This window comes from Berghia stephanieae, chromosome 15 (assembly GCF_034508935.2).
Source record: "Berghia stephanieae isolate SIO BIC M18660-M18661 chromosome 15, UCSD_Bste_1.3, whole genome shotgun sequence".
NCBI classification, from domain to species: Eukaryota; Metazoa; Mollusca; class Gastropoda; order Nudibranchia; family Aeolidiidae; genus Berghia; species Berghia stephanieae.
Genome location: NC_088374.1, coordinates 20,363,414 through 20,375,913, shown reverse-complemented (window position 1 = coordinate 20,375,913; position 12,500 = coordinate 20,363,414). Strand labels below are relative to the sequence as shown.

The 12,500-nt window shown below is 37.7% G+C and overlaps 1 protein-coding gene and 1 long non-coding RNA gene across 5 annotated transcripts in view; one reads left to right on the top strand and one right to left on the bottom strand.

The window, feature by feature from the left end:
• The window catches only part of LOC144960622 (uncharacterized), a 40,520-nt gene that overhangs the window by 21,889 nt on the left and 6,131 nt on the right, over positions 1-12,500 (top strand). Inside the window, exon 1 of one of the 4 annotated variants that reach the window (XM_078893844.1) lies at positions 8,127-8,577. The exons of the other annotated variants lie outside the window; for them this stretch is intronic. The gene's annotated coding sequence lies outside the window, so the exon portion shown is untranslated. Of the gene's footprint in view, positions 1-8,126; positions 8,578-12,500 lie in introns of those variants that run through there. 4 annotated transcript variants of the gene reach the window in all.
• Positions 9,050-12,046, bottom strand: LOC144960620 (uncharacterized). Its single transcript, XR_013642891.1, has 3 exons — positions 11,650-12,046; positions 10,855-11,020; positions 9,050-9,481 (listed from the first exon to the last, which is right to left on the bottom strand). It is a non-coding gene; the product is annotated as an uncharacterized LOC144960620 (long non-coding RNA).

Genomic DNA, 12,500 nt, shown 5'->3' with positions numbered 1-12,500 from the left:
TCGTCCTCGCGGAAGAGGACGAGAGACGCATGCGCATAACCAACAAGACGTTCTCTCTCTAATAACTTTTCCGCCGGTGATGTCACAGACTATGGTTGGCGAGGGCGAGAGACGCATGCGCACAACCAACATTACGTTCTCTCTCTAATAACTTTTCCGCCAGTGACGTCACAGACTATCAAGGGACGCTACTCTTCCGCTAATCTCATTCCCTATTGGGAACGATCGGAAGTCTGGAAGCAGCTGTCGACACGGGTTGAGATAAAGGAAAATAAAAGAATGCCGTTTGATTGTAGGAATGAATCATAATAAATGTAAATACAACACAGTTGTAAACATGCATGAAAAAATTAAATCGATTTTAGATGGTGGCTTTCAAATTTTAATTAATATAATTTATCGTGAGGTTATAGTAAATACACATAGTTGTGTGTATTTGTAAGGAATGATATGGCGGGTAGAAATGGTGTGTGTTTTACTTAATGAATTAAGACGACGTTTTGTAACAATTTCGATAGACCGTACACACTCTATCTTGCTCGCAGACACATTTCCACACACACACACACACACACACACACACACACACAAACGCACGCACACATCAGAAGAAACGGATTATTAATTAATATTGGATAATCATTTTCCACTAGTGTGTGAGCGTGAATGTGTGTGAATGTGTGTGTCCGTGTGTATGTATGTATGTGTGTGTATGTGTGTCCGTGTGTGTGTGAGTGTATGTATGTGTGTGTATGTGTGTGTATGTGTGAGTGTGCATGTGTGTGTGAGTATGTGTATGTGTATGTGTTTGTGTATGTGTGTGTGCGTCCGTGCGTGTGTATGTGTATGTCTATGTGTGAATGTGTGTATGTGTGTGTGTCTGTGTGTATGTATGTGTGTATGTGTGTATATGTGTGTGAGTGTGTGTATGTGTGTATGTGTCCGTTTGTGTGTATGTGTGTGTCTGTATGTGTGTATGTGTGTATGTGTCCGTGTGTGTCCGTGTGTGTATGTATGTGTGTGTCCGTGTGTCCTTGTGTGTGTGTGTGTATGTGTGTGTATGTGTGTGTATGTGTGTATGTATGTATGTGTCCGTGTGTGTCCGTGTGTGTATGTGTATGTGTGTGTTCGTGTGTCCGTGCGTGTCCGTGTTTGTATGTATGTATGTGTGTGTATGTGTGTATGTATGTCCGTGTGTATGTGTGTATGTATGTGTGTATGTGTATGTGTATGTATGTGCATGTGTGTCCGTGTGTATGTGTGTATGTGTGTATGTGTATGTGTATGTATGTGTATGTGTCTCCGTGTGTATGTGTGTATGTATGTCTGTATGTGTATGTGTATGTATGTGTATGTGTGTCCGTGTGTATGTGTGTATGTATGTGTGTATGTGTACGTGTATGTACGTGTATGTGTGTCCGTGTGAATGTGTGTATGTATGTGTGTATGTGTATGTGTATGTGTATGTATGTGTATGTGTGTCCGTGTGTATGTGTGTATGTATGTGTGTATGTGTATGTGTATGTATGTGTATGTGTGTCCGTGTGTATGTGTGTATGTATGTGTGTATGTGTATATGTGTGTGTATGTATATGTGTGTCCGTGTGTGTGTGTGTGTGTGTGTGTGTGTTTCGTCGTGTTCGTGTGAAATAAAAACAACTCAACTAGGCCTATAATATCCTGTGTCAATATCGATGTCATGGGAACATGTGTACAGGTTAATGTGATACGAAGGCTGCTGGAATCTGTGGACTGTCAAATGTGACCCTCCGTCTCAAAACGGTATTATGTCGGGATGATTCAGACCCCAAAAAGTGAATTTAGAGAAAGAATGATGAGAAATTGGACCTTAGGAGATTTTGCAAAGCAAGAAATAGTCTTTATACTCCAGCATAACGTAGAGAAATTAAACCCAAGTTGGATATTTGTGGCTATGAATTCAATTTCCCTTACCGAGTGGATCCCGACATAATACCGCTTCGATACGGTGGGTCACAAATGGAATCAACCAAAAAATGAATAGAACACCTTCAAAAAGGAATTTTTAAAAGACAACAAAAAAAAAAAAATACCAAACACGGAACGTTTCGGACACAAAAACATTCTCCGGCCAACAACAACAAAAATGTGACCCTCCGTCTCAAAACAGTATTATGTCGGGATGATTCAGACCCCAAAAAGGTCTGAGGACCTCAATTATTATGGAGATACGAACACAAGTGTCTTTGAAAGTTGCCAGACGAAGCAAGAAAAGAAAATACAATAATATTGAAAAAAAAAACCCAATAATAATAATAATAATAATAATAATAATAATAATAATAATAATAATAATAATAATAATAATAATAATAATAATAATAATAATAATAATAATAATAATAAAATAAAACCATCTCAGAAAATCAGTCCAACTCGACTTCTTCTTTCTTCCTTTGTTTGAGAGGGGGGAGGGGGGTTGCGATAGCTCACTTAGTTGGTAGAGCACTCTCTTCACCCGCAAAGAGAGCAAGATCGAACCCGGGTGCAGTCGAGATTTCTATTTTATTGAACACTCCACCACACCCCCCCCCTTGTTTTTTTTATTTTTGGTCAATCCAGCAGTGAATGAGTAACTGAGTTTGTTTTAATTGGCGGAAAGTAGCCCTACTTTGCGATTGACTAGCGTCCTATCCAAAGGTTGGCAAGCGATTGCTATTGTGTCCGTTTCAAGCTATATAGCCTGGGATAAACTCCGGCTCCATGAGCCGAATGGTTCTGAAGCACAACTTTTTTTTTGTCTGGCGCCTTTCATGCACGTCTTGTTCAGATCGTTATCTTAACTTTTTCCTTACCAGCCATTTTCAGGATTTTCCCCAAAAACTTCACACCCAACTAACACAAAAATAGATTGTTTTATCACTCAGACATAATTAACCAGTAGATAACCACGCCTCTCGGACAATCTTCATCATGTAAACAATGGCGGCGATTGGTAGACACAGCAAACTACACAGGTTTTACTATCGATGGTATGGGTTAAGTAAACTACCCACTGTTCTACCGCTTGATCAGTAGAATCAGCACAGAAAAGTATGTTTAAACTTAAACGTTTTGAAAATGATCGAGAAAACCATGTGATAACTAGTCACCCATGTGTTAATATAAAAACAATAACAACGATCAGATGGAGGCCGAATTTGTCACGTAAATTGTTTATAAACAACCAACTATGTTTGTCCGGGCACGTGTGAAGGTGTGTCACAAATTCCATGTTTTGATTGGTGAAGAAATCTACTGGTTAATTGTAGTAAAAGTTCTTGCCATAAATAATTTCTTATGCAAAAAATGCTCTACAACACACTGTTCATTTTCTTTCAATTTTATGATATACAAAAGATATTTGAATAAGAAAAATGCTGGTTGTACGGATATGTGGTCTAGTGGTATGACACTCGCTTTCGGATCGGAAGGTCCTGGGTTCGAGCCTTGCGCTTGGCGCATAGTTGAGTCCTTGGAAAAAGGCTCTTTACTCACATTCTCTCACCGTACTCGTTTGTAAAATGAGTACCTGGCCGTTAACTGCGTTGCCTTTGTCCGAGGAATTGTAATATCGCCTAACAGTCGTCATGTCCCGTCCTACATGTTAAATGATGCTGTTTATCAGGGATTACTTGTACAGTGCTTTGCTCACATTTAGTGGATATTGCGCTATATAAAGATCGATTATTGTTTTTATTTATTTATTTATTTTTTTTTTTTGGTATCGTAACGAATGTGACGATGTTCCTATGCGTGATAAAGGGAGGGTTAACCCGTTTTCTGCTCCCTAGTTCTTCAATTACTATGGGCATATTGTCGTAATGCAAATAAATACTCGGAAAAAGCGCGACTAAAAGAATTTAATTGAAAATAAGTGTCAATACATCCGTGTTTACTTAGCTAGGCCGACAATTGCGTTCGGTTAGAAGACCTCATAATAGGTGAACATTGGTCAAAATATTTACGTGGTATGTAAATGAAATATGACATTATTTCATGTTTATATTCTCGTTTATAATTTTCTGATTTATGTGGTTAAAACGGTGAGAATACTAGTATAAAGCATATAAATTAGGCAATATGAAAGGAAGACAGAGGTTTTTGACGTGTTTATTTGTTCGTTAAACATTTTGTTGTTGTTGTTGTTGTTGTTGTTGTTGGCAGCAATAAATTATGTCAATATAATAAAGGTACATGTAAGTAATAGGTGAACTTGTTTCTTTATTATCATTATTATTATTATTATTATTATTATTATTATTATTATTATTATTATTATTATTATTATTATTATTATTATTATTATTATTATTATTATTATTATTATCATTATTATCATTATTATTATTATTATTATTATTATTATTATTATTATTATTATTATTATTATTATTATTATTATTATTATTATTATCATTATTTTTATTAGCCAGACTAGAAACGGTAAAGGTTACACACAGTTTTGTTGCCCATTATATGTCCGGATGGCAATGTTGTCAGCTTCTGAGCCAAGCGCATACTATCAATGGAGGCAGCATTCAAAGCGCATACCACATTTCGTGCCGTCAATGGAGGGACCGCCTTATCTATTCATTATATATAGATAGTATGCGCTTGGCTAATAAGTTCACAACATTGCCATCCGGAAGTGTAACGGACCAACACACAAGACTATATTGTGTAACCATCATCGTTTATAGTTAAGTTAATACAGTTTAGTGAGAATTACTCATAAACGCGGATGGCAAAAAAAAAAAAAAAACAAAAAAAAAACAACAAAAACCCGAGTGACGTCAACTTCAAATTCGATCTATATGTGATAAAATACGATTTTATCTACAAAACTATAAAACACAATTAAATATAAATATAACGCAATACATCAAAGCAAGATACAATCATTAATATATATTTTCACTCATGACCTAATAAAAAATGAAAGATAATGAAATTTCAGACAAGCTATTAACTGTGTCCTGGGACATTCGGCTTTTGTGTTATGCGAACGTGTGTCAATTAAATTCACAATTAGTATGCACGTTTTGTGCAATTGTTATATTCAAACTCAACGTTATCGTGTTCTAACAGAGAGTGGAACGTTACAACATAGAATAGACTCAGCTATGGCAAGCTGTCGCCACGTCATGACCAAGTTTCGCTCTTTAACCCTTTCTTATCAACTACAGATAGTATGCGCTTGGCTGAGAAGTTCACAACATTGCCTTCCGGAAGTATACCGGCCCAACACACAAAATTGTACCAGTGTGTAGCCATGGACGTTTATAGTCAGTTTAATACAGTTAGGTGAGAATTACTCATAAACGCGGATGGCAACAGCAATAGCAAAGACCTAAGTGACGTCAACTTTGAACTATCTTTAGGAAGATCTTCACATTCGTTACGATACAACCAACATTTTTCTTCTTCAAGCTTCTTTTGTACATTATACAATTCAAAGAAAATGAACCGTGTGTTATAGAGCAAGTTTTGCTTAAGAAATTATGTACCGCAAGAACTTTACTGCTATAGATAGTATGCGCTTTCCTAAGAAGCTCATAACATTGCCATCCGGAAGTATAACGGACCAACACATAAAACTGTGTTTATCCATGAACGTTAATAGTCGGGTTAAAACAGTTCAGTGAGAATAACTCACAAACGCGGATGGCAAAATATAACAACAAAGGCTTGAGTGACGTCATCGTCGAACTATCTACTGTGTCTGAGTGATACAAAATATATAATTGTGTTAGTTGGGTGTGAAGTTTTGGGGGAACATCCTGAAAATGGCTGATAAGGAGAGGTTTGATTATAGCCGTACCCTTTAAAAATGCTTGTATTTAAAATTTTGGCCAGAAAACTCGTCCTTCAAATATCGATCGATTTAAATGACTCTCATCTTGAAAAAAAAAAAACAGAAAAAACAAAACAAAACAAAACAACCCAAACAGACATCATCAATTCTCAAACGACACCGGGACTTTAAGTAAGATTTCGCAAAGTCCAAGATTTGTTTCTTCACGTCTTTGCCAAGATGAGGCTCGATAAAATGAATCAGTTTAGATAGTATGCAGTTGACGTCACTCAGGCCTTTGTTATTGTATTTTGCCATCCGCGTTTGTGAGTGATTCTCACTGAACTGTATTAATCCGACTATAAACGTTCATGGATACACACAGTTTTGTGTGTTGGACCGTTATACTTCCGGATGGCAATGTTATGAGCTTCTTAGCCAAGCGCATACTATCTTGGGAATGAGATTAGCGGAAGAGTAGCGTCCCTTGATTGGACGTCACCCACATAGTCTGTGTGTGACCTGACCGGCGGAAAAATTATTAGAGAGAGAGAACGTTATGTGAAAATGCGTCTCTCGTCCTCGCTTCAGTGAGGTGAAAGCGGTTTGATTTACTTCAAAACCAAATTGACGTTCTATCTGTAAGGTGACGTCAAATCAAGGGACGCTACTCTTCCGCTAATCTCATTCCCTATTTTAAAGATGAGTTTGCTGGCACTAATTTTTTAAAATACGATTTTATTTCCAGAAAAACGCAGTTTAACTCACTCAATCCTAGAGATTTTTGCTACTTTTAAAAATTGGAGAAAAAAAATGTATGAAAAATGATCATGTATATAGATAGTTTTATTCAACTATCATTAACATGCAAAAACTAAAAACATAAGCTTTGATACTACGCCTATAGATAGTATACGCTTAGCTAAGAAGCTCACAACATTGCCGTCCGGAAATATAACGGACCAACACACAAAACTGTGTAACCATGAACTTTTATAATTCAGTTAAGTGAGAATTACTCATAAACGGGGATGGCAAAAAAAAATAACAATTCGAGTGACGTCAACTTCATTCTATCTATAGATAGTATGCGCTTGGCTAAGAAGCTCACAACATTGCCATCCGGAAATATAACGGACCGACACACAAAACTCTGTGTAACCATGAACTTTGATAGTCTGGTTAATACAGTTTAGTGAGAACAACTCACAAACGCGGATGGGCAAAAAACAATAACATAGGCATGTGTGATGTCATCTTCGTTCCATCTATTGCCTCAGAAAAAAATGTAATAAATAGACATGAGGGTGAACGTAGGGATCTGGTCGGTGTTAGGGTTGAATGGGTTAACTATAGACATGGGGAAATATTACATGAATAAATTAAATGAAATACCATCTTCATACAGTCACTCTATCGGAGACGTGAGTTATCTACGGACACCATTTGTTTTCAACAAAAAAAGTTGAACAAACAAAATGACTGAAGTGGACTATCTCTATTCTTTGTGATCAGTTGATAAGTGATGAGTTTAAAGCGCCATTAAGGTGATTAGTTCTCATTAAATTCTCCAATTCGGACGCTGAAGTTGATGTATGTCACTCAGTTATCTCAAAGTAATTTTAGTTCCAGATAGTTCGAATTTGACGTCACTCAGGTCTTTGTTGTTCTTTTCTTTTTGCCATCCGCGTTTATGAGCGATTCTCATTAAACTGTATTTACCAGGCTATAAACGTTCATAGTTACACACAGTTTTGTGTGTTGGTCCGTTATACTTCCGGATGGCAATGTTGTGAGCTTCTTAGCCAAGTGCATACTCTCTATAGATAGAATGAAGTTGACGTCATTCGTGTCTTTGTTATTGTTTTTTGCCATCCGCGTTTATGAGTAAATCTCAATAAACAGAATTACCCAGACTATAAACGTTCATGGTTACACATAGTTTTGTGTGTTGGCCGTTATACTTCAGGAAGGCAATGTTGTGAGTTCTTAGTCAAGCGCATACTATCTATACTGACAAGATTCATTCGAAAGCCAAACAAAAAAAAAAAAAGGTTAAAAATATGAAAGGAGTGGGGCAACTTTCAATTCTCTGTAATTGATTGAATTTGAACATCCATTTGGGTGATTAGTTCTCATTAAATTCCTTCAAATCGGATACTAGAAGAATGAATTTGACGTCACTCAAAGTGTTTTTTAGTTATAGATAGAATGCGCTTGGCCAAGGAGTTCACAACATTGCCATCCGGAAGTATAACGGACCAACACACAAACTCTGTGTAACCATGAACTTGTATAGTCTGGTTAATAGAGTTTAGTGAGAACAACTCACAAACGCGGATGGCAAAAACAATAACAAAGGCCTGAGTGACGTCATCTGCATACTATCTATATACGGACACGATTCATTAACCTAAAAAGTTGAAAATCTGAATGGAGTGGGATGACTTTCAATTCTTTGTGATTGATTGATTGATTTCAAACCGCCATTAGGGTGATTAGTTCTCACTAAATTCGGCAAATCGGACTATAGAAGAAACGATATCGACGTCACTCACCTCTAAGTTGATAATTTTTTGACATCCCGTCAGTGATTAATTCGTGATTATCGTTAAAAGTTACTTTGTTGTGTGTGTTGATATGTTGAATTTGTCTGGCGGATGTTGTGAGTGTTTCACCTAAACACAGAGATTTAATAAACATTAAGAGCGTACACTTATTTTATTTGTGTATTAGTTTGACCGATCTAGCAGTCAGAATAGGTGAGTATTATACTAAACCGCATACCATCAATATTTTAAGATAATAAAAAAATGAGCTTTTATATAGAGCAATATCCACTTACTGTGCTAAAAGCGCTTTACAAAGGGTCCCTGACTGACAGCAACACGTTATAAGTAGATCAAAACATCACGCCTGATAGGCGATTTTACAGAGGTTTTATTTTCGATAGACAACCATGTTTTTAAAACAGGTACTCATTTTACAACTTTGTACGGTGAGAGAATGTGGGTAAAGAGCCTTTTACAAAGACTCATCTATTCGTCGAGCGAGGCTCGAACCCATGATCTTCCGATCCGAAAGCGAGTGTCATACCACAAGACCTCATAGCCGCACAAATATACCAGTAACAACGCTTGGCGTTTCCATTAGTGGGCAGGGTGGCACTTACTGTGTCTAGTTTCCCCGTATATCTGTTTTCCAATTTGCCCTCTGTCTTTACCCTGGCCCTAGTCCTTGGTTGGGAGGGGAACAGTCCAATACATAGTTATTGTTTTGGGAAATTATATTGTTTTCTCTGTCATGAATGGGAGCGATCTATATTCATGTTTTCGTCCTACCTGGTCATCGATCACATGATGTGTTGCTGAACAACGATTGGACATTTGTCAATGTATCTCAACACGCTGCTTTGTTAGTGAATGTTGTAAACATACCCATGAGTCATGCTGAGCAAAATGACGAAGTGTAATGTTGGATATTTTTTAAACGGTGAACACTTTTCACTATAGATAGAATAACCCTTTGTTCATTTTCCTTGTTATCCCTTAGTTCATTTTCTTTGTTTTCAGTCTCCCTGTTGACCACTTCAGTATCCATAGGTTCTGGTGCGGATCCATTTTCGGGATTGGTTGCTTCAAAATTAGTGTTCTTTCATGACCGTCTCTGAAAAAGAACAAAATGTAAACGTTTCTGACATTGATGTGTTTATGCACTTTATGGTCTTGTGGTAAGACTTTATCCACCAGGTGGGGGTACATTGAGTATGTAGACCAGACATGACGACAATAAGGCGCTATGACTATCTTGTAAGATTACCATCCAGGTAGTTTTATTTTATAAGTGCGGTTATGTGGTCTGGAGTAGGTCATACACCTTTGGACCAAAAGGTCTGGGTTTCCCACCCGAGTGGTGTAAAGTTGAGCCCTTGGAAAGGCTCTTTACTCACATTTTCTCACCTTATGTGGGTGTAAAATGAGTAACTGGTCAACAGCGTTGTCACTGTCCAAAAAAAAAGTGTAATATCGCCTAAGTGTCGTGTCTCATCCTACATGTTGAGTGTTGCTGTCGACCCCTTGTAAAGCGTTTTTGGCATGTTTAGTGGAGATCGCTGTTTATAAAAGATCCAGGTTTTTATTTATGATAAGAAAAAGTAAGTAAAGAGCTTTTTTCCAAGGACCCAACATATTGCACACACAGTCACAGAGGGACTCAAACAAGTCAGAATGTCATACCCCGAGATCTCAAAGCTATACCTAAGACAATAAGCAAATAAATGCTAAATTTACTCCTTGGGTGGGGTTCCTGACCTTCCATAGTGGGCAGGTACATACTGTGTCTTCTACTTCTATCCCTGTATATCTGTTTTCCAACTTGCATTCTGTCTTTGTCTTGGAATGAGATTACATACATACTTGGTTTTATCCTGGCTGGGAGGGAAACAGTCAAATGCATAGTTATTGTTTTGGGAGATGATATTTTTTTCCTTGTAAATCATCTCTCTGTTAAAATAATCTGTTCTGTGCTTCTTTTTTTTTACATATAATTATGTGGTTCCGATAGCTCAGTTGGTAAAGCACTCGCTTTACATGCAAAGGGAACTGGTTCGATTCTGGACCCATGTCTCTTGTTCACACAGTGGTGGCTGGTCTGTTAGGCCTTGAGTCTTGAGGAAAGTACTTTGTGATACACTAGCAGCATCCCACCAGAAGGATGACATGCACTGTAAAAACTGGAGTAATAAAATCTGGCTACATTGGTCCTATGGCTCTGAAAAAAAAGACTACTTTTCCTTTTCTCAATTTTGGGGGTCGTGAAAATTGTATTTTTCAACCTGATCATCAAAATCAGACACATTGATCAACACTCACTATCACCCTTGATGATTTCAAACAGTAAAGCAGGGTTCAACTCATTTACCTAAACCTGCTACTGCTATCTGATTTGTTGAATTCAGGAAACAAATGTCATTATTAATAAGAAAACACACTGAGAATTTAAAAACCCATAGCCACATGAGATAACGGTCAAAAACTCACCCTGATACCATTCCCTGATCAGAATCCCTCACCCTCAGAGGTTAAAGCCGACGTTTGCTTGGTGTTAATTTTGTTCTTGACTTTGGATATTGAGTTCCAATCGATAACTTGACTGAGCAAGTTCAGGATCGGGGAATCTTTTACTCGGCTCACCATCTTTGAAATGCTGCAATTTAAGTTGGAAAGATAAAATGAAATTATTTGATTTGACAGCATCAGTAAAACATGTATCTTCTCTTGTTTTCTTGTTATTATTAGAAGAATAACAACAGTAACATCTACTGTCAATGTCTCCCACACTATTATCACCGTACAGTGAATATAGCCTTCCACACCATTATATTGAATATAGTCTCCCACACTTTTATCACCGTACAGTGAATATAACCTTCCACACTATTCTCACCGTACGCTGAAAATCGTCCACCAAGATATTACCGTACGGTGAAAATAGTCTCCCACACACCGTCAGGCTATTATCACCGTACGGTAAATAAGAGATAAACATCGTATCTACTTGTCTTAAACTGTACTAATAAATAAACGGCTCAAATAAAGTATTCTCTAAGTCTCTAAGATCGTTCTACTTACTTCTACAATGTTGAATTTGATTAAGACTTAGACTTAGACCAACTGGCCGGGAGTCAGGACTCTAACTCTAAAAGTCAACGTGCAAAGTGAAAGAGAGAAATGGGTTTACCGAAAGAATCATAAAACAAACTCTGGCAAAAAAAATTAAAAAATCAATTTTAATATGATAATGATTGATATGAATTGTGTTGAATATCAACTTACCTTAGAACAAATGTAACGGTTCTTGTTGATCTTCGCTAAATTCAGCTGATTGTGAGGGCGAGCGCAAGCCCTGATCCATCGCTTACATCGAGGTTTGTCGATCCACGGCTTGATAAAAGGAAAAAAAATCGTACGCCTCCCGATCTCTCTGGATATCGACTGTCGCTGTCACAAAGGTCCCATTGACATTTTACCCATCTTTTCTTTAATTTAAAGAATTGAGCATCAGACTTAGTCTAAGACTACACAGCCATTACCATTGTTTATAAACAACCACCTAGCCATGTCCGAATGCCATATCCGGGTCAGGGCTCTGAGGGTGTGTCACGAATCACGTGTTTTGATTGGTTAAAAATCTACTGGTTAATCTAGAGATCGCTCCCATTACCGTGTACCACTGTAACAAAAAGTCACACATTTGAACGAATCGAGTTGACACCTGTGTTTTATATAATACAATTATTTTAATGGGCAACACACCAGCTGTTACTATAATTTCAGTGTTATCTAAGTTTAATAGGCTTTTCTTTCTGTGATCAACAGCTCACAATCATAGACCACAGATCGCTTCAAGAGAGGGAGAGAGAGAGAGAGAGAGAGAGAGAGAGAGAGAGAGAGAGAGAGAGAGATATGAAGAGAGAGAGGGGGAGAGAGAGATGGAGAGAGAGAGGGAGAGAGAGAGAGGGAGAGAGAGAGAGGGAGAGAGAGAGAGAGGGAGAGAGAGAGGGAGAGAGAGGGAGAGAGAGAGAGGGAGAGAGAGAGGGAGAGAGATAGGGAGAGAGAGAGGGAGAGAGAGAGGGAGAGAGAGAGGGAGAGAGAGAGAGAGGGATAGAGATAGGGAGAGAGAGAAA